Genomic DNA, 9,457 nt, shown 5'->3' with positions numbered 1-9,457 from the left:
CTATCACGGATCTTGACTACTACATCGGCAGCCTGCTGAATGATCTCTGGACCCAATTCTGTTCTCTCCCCTACTTCATCCCAATGAACCGGCGATCTGCACCTACGACCGTACACTACTTCATACGGAGCCATACCTATAGACGATTGAAAACTGTTGTTATAGGTGAACTCTACCAATGGCAAATTCGACTCCCAACTCCCTGAGAAATCGATGACACAAGCACGGAGGAGATCTTCCAAAATCTAGGTAACACTCTCTGACTGCCCATCTGTCTGAGGGTGGAAAGCTTTGCTAAATAACAACTTTGTACCCACTGCTGAATGCAGACTCTTCCAAAATACGGAAGTGAATCTAGGATCTCGGTCAGACACGATAGAAACGAGAATACCATGAAGTCTGACTATCTCTCAGATATACAACTCTGCATACTGAAACATGGTGAAAGTCGTCTTAATGGGCAAGAAGTCCGCTGATTTGGTAAGACGGTCAAGAATCACCCAGATAGCATTTGATCCTCTGACTGACTTCGGCAAACCGGTAATGAAGTCCATGGTAACATTCTCCCACTTGCACTCGGGAATAGGAAAAAGCTTGAGCAAGCCTGCTTCTAACATCTGCTATTTTAAAAGTGCGAAAATGTTTTTTTTTTATAAAGCTAAAAGTTCGCATTTTCGAAATAAGATTTAAAAATGATCTTAAATATTTGACAATAAAAATATCGCAGTTTAAAATAATCAAACTCATTCAAAATCATACGTAAACATAAACGAGTAAAAATCTTAAATTCATCATCGTAAGAAAATGTTCATCTCCTCTCAATTTCATAAATCATAATGCGGAAAACATGTGGTCCTCGGGTCATGTCACCGCACCAGGTCTGCCTACTCAGAGTTCGGCACCTCAAGTCTTCTCATGATGAAGCTCACCTGCATCACACACGCCTAGTGAGTCTAAAAACTCAACACACCTGCACCGTTAATAGTTAATACATATACATAGCACACAGCAGTGAAAAATACCATACTCAATATACCTTTCATGAACTTTAAAAACGTAACATAAACGTGTCGTGTAAAATCATGACGTGTCAAAAACAGCTCATCGTTAATCATCATTCATAATTCATCGTTCATGATTTATCATTCATCATTCATCGTTCATCGTTCATCATTTATCATTCATCGTTCATCGTTCATCATTCATCATTTATCATTCATCGTTCATCGTTCATCATTTATCATTGGTGAATTCAGTTCATTAGAGGTGACTATCGTACATCATCATTTACGATGGATCCATCATAAATAGAACCGCGGTACCCGGCGGCTGTTGGACATCAGTGACAGGATCACCCATCCACTGTGCCTAGGCCTCATCATCAACATTTACATATACGTCTTAACCATTTACATATACTTCGATAGCCACAACTAATTCTCATCATTCAAAACATTATCATTTTCATCACTTATAAAAATCTTGAATTTATGCAATTTTTCTTAAATCCAAGCATGCGACGTATATCTTTATAAAATCTTAAAATCGCGATCATGATGCATGAACATTTAAAATATCATGAATTTGTGCTCAGGGCGCCGCCAAGACCAAAATCTCACCCCGGGTGCAAAATGACCATTTTGCCCCTGGAAATCCAAAAATTACCGTTTTGTCCACAGACGTAAAATTTCACGTTTTTGACATTTTCTTAATTCCATTGACTTTAACATGTCCCAAATAATTATTTAAGCCTACATGAATTTCCTAATATTTTTATTTTGCTTAAATCGATGACTTTTAAATTAATCTTTAACTATAACATATTAACACGTTTTAATCACGAATTAAACCAAACCTTAGCATAAAATTCCCAAATTAAAAACTTAGACTTCTAATAATTAGTTGAGCTTAAATATAATTTTTCATAATTTTATTAAGCGTAAATCTAGGAGTTTCAATTAATCCTCTAATCAACGTTTCATGCGACGATTAAATCCCGGATAAATTCAAAACTTATTATTTTGATCCGAAACTTACCAAACTCTTAAAAATGTCCCAAAACATATTTAAAAGCATTCCTAGACATAAACTAGAGCCAAAATCACAACTTAACCGATTTGTTTTAAAACTTGAACCGAGATCTCGATTTTAACCCGAATCAAACCGAAACTTAACCAAATTTCTCCCAACCTTTTACCACATCTTAAGAACACTTAAAAGTCCTAAAATCATCAAGACCAAGCCCATGAACCTTTCGGCCAACCCATAAATGCTGCTGGACATCTTCTCCCAAAACCCCACTCGACCCCTACGTGTCCCCTCTTCCCTATTTGCGTCTCTAACCCAAAAATAACTGTACCTACCCCTACTCAGCTTATCCTAGACCATCCTAGGACTCCTCTGGACCTAAGGCAACCACGACTACAACCCCATGCACGGAACGAAGCTCGTACGCTCGAGGCTCACTCGCACAAGCTAGGCACAACCGATCTCCCTAAACCAAGCTCGATCACCTACGGGGATTGTCCAGCAGCGCTCGGCCTCCCTAAGCCGTGTCTCAGACCCACAAGGTCCTGGTCCATGGCTTGGTTCAGCCCCCTGTGCCACTGGTCCAAGCAAATCAGCCGAAACCCCTACCAGCTAACCGAATCCAACAAGAGCCGAACCACCCCCTCAAAACCTTACTCTCGGCTCTTCCCTTGAAGTGTCCAGCAACTGATCTAACTCACAAGGTAACTCCTTGACATCAAATACAGCCCCTTAGCAACCCAAGTCGCAGCCCCTTGCACATCCAAACTAGAAAAACGTGAGTGTAAAAGCATGAAATGCAAAAATACATGTAAAAACTGAAAGCCATTCTTAATCATGCTTGATTCGAAAGTTTTCTTACACAAACCCATTCAACAGCATATATAACATGTGGGATGCAGAAAAAAATAGTGTGTCTGGTATTTATTTCGCAAGGAAACCGAAGAACGGGCGTCGGGAATTAAGCCGGAGAATTTTATTTTGCAAGAACAAGTGCTAGCCGAAACCTTGCTGGAGAAAAAAGCTGAAAACGAGAGGATACTGATGGGGGAATGAGGTGTGTCTGCTGGTTCAATTATTTGGGTATAGGGTAGGTGTAGGTTTTGTCTAGGGTATTAATTAAATAATAGATAATGAGCCTTAAATTATCAATTAAAGTTTTAAAAAGCTAATTAAGTCCAATAAACTTAAAATTAGGCCCGTTAAATCCAAACACACTCCCGAAAAATATTTCGTGTTGGAAAGTTTTTGAAAATATTAGTCGAGCCCTCAAAAAGTCCCCTGATTCGATAAAATTTACGCATCGTTAAAAATTAAAATCATGCGGGTAAAAATACTCAATAAATCTCAATTCTTGAAAAATATATTTAAAACCACCTTATATTAATTAATAAAAACAAATCATGTACTTAAAATAATTTTCCTCAAAATTCTCCGGTCTCCGTTCCTCGTTCGAGCGCGAAATGAGACTTAAAAATCTTTAATGCATGAACCTTTAAAATTTCGTTAAATAAATTCTATCATGCATGAATTATGCATAAAAATAATTAAACACAAATTAATAAAATAAAAATGCATTTTATGCTCTAAAAGAATTTAATAAAATATCAAAGAAATTTAATAATTTGCGTGCATGTAGTTCACGTTTCGATTTTCGGGACGTTACAATCTCCCCCCCTTAAATTAAATTTCGTCCTCGAAATTCGCTTATCCTTGATAATCACAAAGTTTAGAATTAGTTCTAGTATCCCAATGGTCCACGCTTCCGCGGCGCTACTCTGATTAAATAATAAATCTTAAGATGTCCTTATATCTCCCCGATCCTAATTATTTTGCATGTCAGAATCCTCGTTTGTGAATCGCAACTTAAGGCGATTTATAGTGACTTAGTTTTATTCTACTATGTCCTCAAATTTTGACTTCTTTTTTTTTTCGCAATTCCCAATATTTGAAATGGCAGTTCAAACTTATCGCATCTTACTTTTCTTATAATATACTCAAGATGTTCATTGACCTATTATATTCCAATGTCGAAATCTTAACATCATCATTTCTTAAATTTATTGAACTCAAGATAAGTTAAAGCTTCAAATCCAAATATTGGCATTCATGCGGTTCGACTTAGGAGATCTTAGCACCAATATTTTCTAATCGACTTCTATCTTGGGTAAAACACTTAAAAGTTAAACTTTATCTCAACCTCATAATAATATTAGACTAAGATCCTGGAATCGAATCTTTATCTTACCGCACCAAACTTACATAACCTAACTATTTAGAAGTACATCCCAATATAACGCTGTTGTAAATCTTAAGTTCGAGTAGTGTTAAATCATAGAACCCAAAATATACGATGCCGATCTTCTACCTAAATAATAAAATCATTCTAGCACCAATTACATGCTTAAACTATTTTCTTTCCAATTACAATAAAGTTGAGACCTAAGACCCTTAAACTTTCCTCATTGAAGCAAATGTCGCATTCTTACGTATCATTAATGTTTAATTAATACTAGCGTATAAAACTTAATAAGTTCTCCTATGATAATGATTGACTAATTCTAATAAATCAACTTCACTTATAACCCATAAATTCTAGAATCCTCATATCAAGATTTTAGATTTCTTATTCGATAAAAATATTAATATTCGTTCATTGATAACCTATGATGAACACAACTCGTTTCTGTTGGTTTTTATTTCACCCAAAATTTTCGTACGAACACCTATTTAATAAACTTAAAATTCAAGCTTACGCGACCCAAATTGCATTAGATAACATAATCTCAACACACATATTCATTTATTATCAAGTTTCTCAATAACTTACAAAAATTTCTTAAAACCAGGTGTCTACCTCAATTCTTATATGTGTCTATCAAGTAATCTAACCATCAATCATGCCCAACTTTCTGGAAAAATTTAACCATAGTGAAGATATAATTTTTTAACTCCTAATATCATTATTAACACTTATGCTACATCAAACCTTAAGTTCCCAAAAATAAGTTAACTTAATGTATAATCTTGTAACTTGATCAATTGGTAAATTTTATCTTAAATTATTGACACTCTAAATTCTCAATTTGTCACAACATTATTCTATTAACACTTAGATTTTCAAGCCCAATATTGGTTCATCCTACGATGCCCTTGATTACCATTCTTATAACATTATAACTCATATATCTAAAGGTCCTAAATTTCCTTCAAGTCTAAATCACCGAAAATTCCTATCATTTAAACCATTCGATCGATTCTCGCTTACTGTTAAACTAGTCTCCAAATTTTGCAAAAATTGAAAAATAAATTCTTAATTTTCTCAAAAATTATCCAATTTGTCTTTAGTTTCGAAATTCCACAATTACCCATAAGTTCTTGGCGTTCCTAATTCCATTTTATAGGTTTCTCGTAACATAAAATTCAATAATTATAAGCTTATTAAACCCAATATCAATTCTCATAACCTAGAAAATTACTGATTTTACCCAAGTGTTCCTCAAAGTTCGAATTTAATCCTCAAAATTTCAAAATTTGCAATTTGGTCCTTAAAATTCTTGAAGATTACAATTTTGGCTCTATAACTCTTCTAAATTTGCATTTTTGTTCCCATAAAATTTTCGACTTGGCATCATTACACCCTAAAACTCTCCAAACTCAGAATTTAATCCAAAAGTTCGAAATTTTGAAAATAGTCTCTTAGAATTTTATTTTTATTTTTTGCACTTAGGTCCTCAAATTATTGATTATTACAATTAGGTCCTTAAACTTCTCAATCCATTCAATTCAATCCTTAGGTCCCATTAGGTAGAGCATGCATCCTAAATAAATTCTACGTTTTTATACTTCTAAAGATAGTCGTAGTTTTCGAATCATTAAACCTTATATGGAATCCTCAAAAATTAATTCAACAAGCAACTACGAATTATCAATAATTTCTTAGAAATTCTACAAGTCCCAAAAGCATTCATAATTTTCAAGATAACTTATGACCCATAAGGAGGACATCAGTACTACTAACCTACAAATCAATATAGTCAAATTATTATCAACCTCTCTTAAAGCCCAATATTCGAATTCTTAGACACGTCCAACTCCAAACGTAACCAACATGCAATTTAATCTAGTTTTTAAAACAGTAAATCCTTAAATCATAAAAGCAGTTAAACATATACCGTAGATCATCATAAAGCGTAAATCATGTTAACATGCAGGTGATAAGAGTAAATAATTTAAAACATTTAAATCATAAAAACTTACAGACTTGAGGCTTGAAGACTGAGCGGCAGAAACTGGCGGTGGCACAACCCTTTACAGGACCTTGGCTCTGATACCAACTCTAACATCTGCTATTTTAAAAGTGAGAAAATGTTTTTTTTTATAAAGCTAAAAGTTCGCATTTTCGAAATAAGATTTAAAAAAGATATTAAATATTTGACAATAAAAATATCGTAGTTTAAAATAAACAAACTCATTCAAAATCATACGTAAACATAAACGAGTAAAAATCTTAAATTCATCATCGTAAGAAAATGTTCATCTCCTCTCAATTTCATAAATCATAATGCGGAAAACATGTGGTCCTCAGGTCATGTCACCGCATCAGGTCTGCCTACTCAGAGTTCGGCACCTCAAGTCTCCTCATCATGAAGCTCACCTGCATCACACACGCCTAGTGAGTCTAAAGACTCAACACACCTGCACCGTTAATAGCAAATACATATACATAGCACACAGCAGTGAAAAATACCATACTCAATATACCTTTCATGAACTTTAAAAACGTAACATAAACGTGTCGTGTAAAATCATGACGTGTCAAAAACAGCTCATCGTTAATCATCATTCATAATTCATCGTTCATGATTTATCATTCATCATTCATCGTTCATCGTTCATCATTTATCATTCATCGTTCATCTTTCATCATTTATCATTCATCATTCATCGTTCATCATTTATCATTGGTGAATTCAGTTCATTAGAGATGACTATCGTACATCATCATTTACGATGGATCCTTCATACATAGAACCGCGGTACCCGGCGGCTGTCGGACATCAGTGACAGGATCACCCATCCATTGTGCCTAGGCCTCATCATCAGCATTTACATATACGTTTTAACCATTTACATATACTTCGATAGCCACAACCAATTCCCATCATTCAAAACATTATCATTTTCATCACTTATAAAAATCTTGAATTTATTCAATTTTTCTTAAATCCAAGCATGCGACGTATATCTTTATAAAATCTTAAAATCGCGATCATGATGCATGAACATTTAAAATATCATAAATTTGTGCTTAGGGCGCTGCCAGGACCAAAATCTCACCCCGGGTGCAAAATGACCATTTTGCCCCTGGAAATCCAAAAATTACCGTTTTGTCCATAGATGTAAAATTTCACGTTTTGACATTTTCTTAATTCCATTGACTCTAACATGTCCCAAATAATTATTTAAGCCTACAAGAATTTTCTAATATTTTTATTTGGCTTAAATCGATGACTTTTAAATTAATCTTTAACTATAACATATTAATGCGTTTTAATCCCGAATTAAACCAAACATTAGCATAAAATTCCCAAATTAAAAACTTAGACTTCTAATAATTAGTTGAGCTTAAATATAATTTTCCATAATTTTATTAAGAATAAATCTAGGCGTTTCAATTAATCCTTTAATCAACGTTTCATGCGACAATTAAATCCCGGATAAATTCAAAACTTATTATTTTGATCCGAAACTTACCAAACTCTTAAAAATGTCCCAAAACATATTTAAAAGCATTCTTCGACATAAAATAGAGCCAAAATCACAACTTAACCGATTTGTTTTAAAACTTGAATCGAGATCTCGATTTTAACCCGAATCAAACCGAAACTTAACCAAATTTCTCACAGCCTTTTACCACATCTTAAGAACACTTAAAAGTCCTAAAATCATCAAGACCAAGCCCCTGAACCTTTCGGTCAACCCATAAATGCTGCTGGACATCTTCTCCCAAAACCACACTCGACCCCTACGTGTCCCCTCTTCCCTATTTGCGTCTCTAACCCAAAAATAACTGTACCAACCCCTACTCAGCTTATCCTCGACCATCCTATGACTCCTTTGGACCTAAGGCAACCACGGCTACAACCCCAATATAGTGAACTGATCGGTGACTGGCGACCGTATAAAATAATGCTCCCAATATAGTGAATTGACCACAAGCCATATCGCATAAATCTCAAAAATAAGTATTTTCTATTTTCATGCACGTAATATAATTAAATGGCATAATGAAAATATCCTGTATATTTTATCAACTGGATTGGATCGCTCCCAGGCTCACTGCAACCTACATATGCCATGAAAAATATGCAATAGCTTATACTTGTCCAACTATGCAATTTAAGTTTAAAAAATGCGACTATGACGCCTAATGACTTCGTATTTAATCATGACTCCGAACCAACCTGAATCAACACCGAACCGACGTATAGTCATGATTAAAATACGCTTAAAATAATGAAATGATGCTCCTAAAATGATGAGGGTCGAAATCTAGGTGAAATGGAGGCCAAAACATGAAATGCTCTTTCGAGAGTCAATTTGGCACGTCGCACCGTAAATTCTCGTACGACCTCAAAAATGATCCGAATCACGAACGGTCGAAAACATGATCTTCCCAACTCAAAGGGGCACTGTCCAGTCCAAGGTCATAGGCTAAAAGCTAACCGAGAACTCGAACGAGCCTCCGAACCGACACAGCAACTTGCTGTAAATTTCCAGCAGCTGCAACCTTGCTTGCATCGCGTCGTTTGCGAGACTTTTGGCCATTGGGGCTTGAACCACCGACCAAAGCCTCTCCACAACGTCCCAAGGAATGATTCGAACCATGGCTAAGGGCCATAGGCCAGCCACAATCCTCACCTTTCCAGCAACCAACCGAAAACTCTTACCGAGGGCCCTCATGCCTGCGTGTGTAGTGTTTTGTTTTGATTGCTGCCTCGTGTCATTCCAGTGGCCATTTGATTGACCATGGCACGATCTAGACATCTAGGGGCATGGTATGAACCGTGGCTAAGGGCCATAGGCCAACCAAGATCCACACCAAACCAACCAACTCGAAGTACATGTGCTGTCAAAACCGAAGGGGCCGAGAGGGGAGGGCTGTTCTTGATGTTTTATGTAAAAACCGATGAGCCATGGACCAAGCCACCAAAAGGACGACTTAGTCACATCTTAGACATGCTAGGGGAGTGATCTAACCATGGCTATAGACCCATAGGGTAGCCATGATCAGATCCTTTCCCTTGGACAACCAAACTGAATTTTTGAACGGTACAAATGGACACATGTGGAGTTGCTGTCCTTTCCTTGTTTTCCAGCTAGTATGGGGTTAAACCAATGGACAAGTGGGGTCCAATGCATCCTG

At 35.9% G+C, this 9,457-nt stretch overlaps 1 long non-coding RNA gene across 1 annotated transcript; it reads right to left on the bottom strand.

Annotated features, from left to right (window-relative positions):
* Window positions 1–705: 705 nt before the first annotated feature.
* LOC142550470 (uncharacterized) lies at window positions 706–3,090 on the bottom strand. Its single transcript, XR_012821382.1, has 2 exons — window positions 2,970–3,090; window positions 706–953 (listed from the first exon to the last, which is right to left on the bottom strand). It is a non-coding gene; the product is annotated as an uncharacterized LOC142550470 (long non-coding RNA).
* Window positions 3,091–9,457: the final 6,367 nt, after the last annotated feature.

Source organism: Primulina tabacum, chromosome 7 (assembly GCF_025594145.1).
Source record: "Primulina tabacum isolate GXHZ01 chromosome 7, ASM2559414v2, whole genome shotgun sequence".
Taxonomy (NCBI): domain Eukaryota; kingdom Viridiplantae; phylum Streptophyta; class Magnoliopsida; order Lamiales; family Gesneriaceae; genus Primulina; species Primulina tabacum.
The sequence above is the reverse complement of the archived record's forward strand: the minus strand, read 5'-3'. Positions and strand labels throughout refer to the sequence as shown.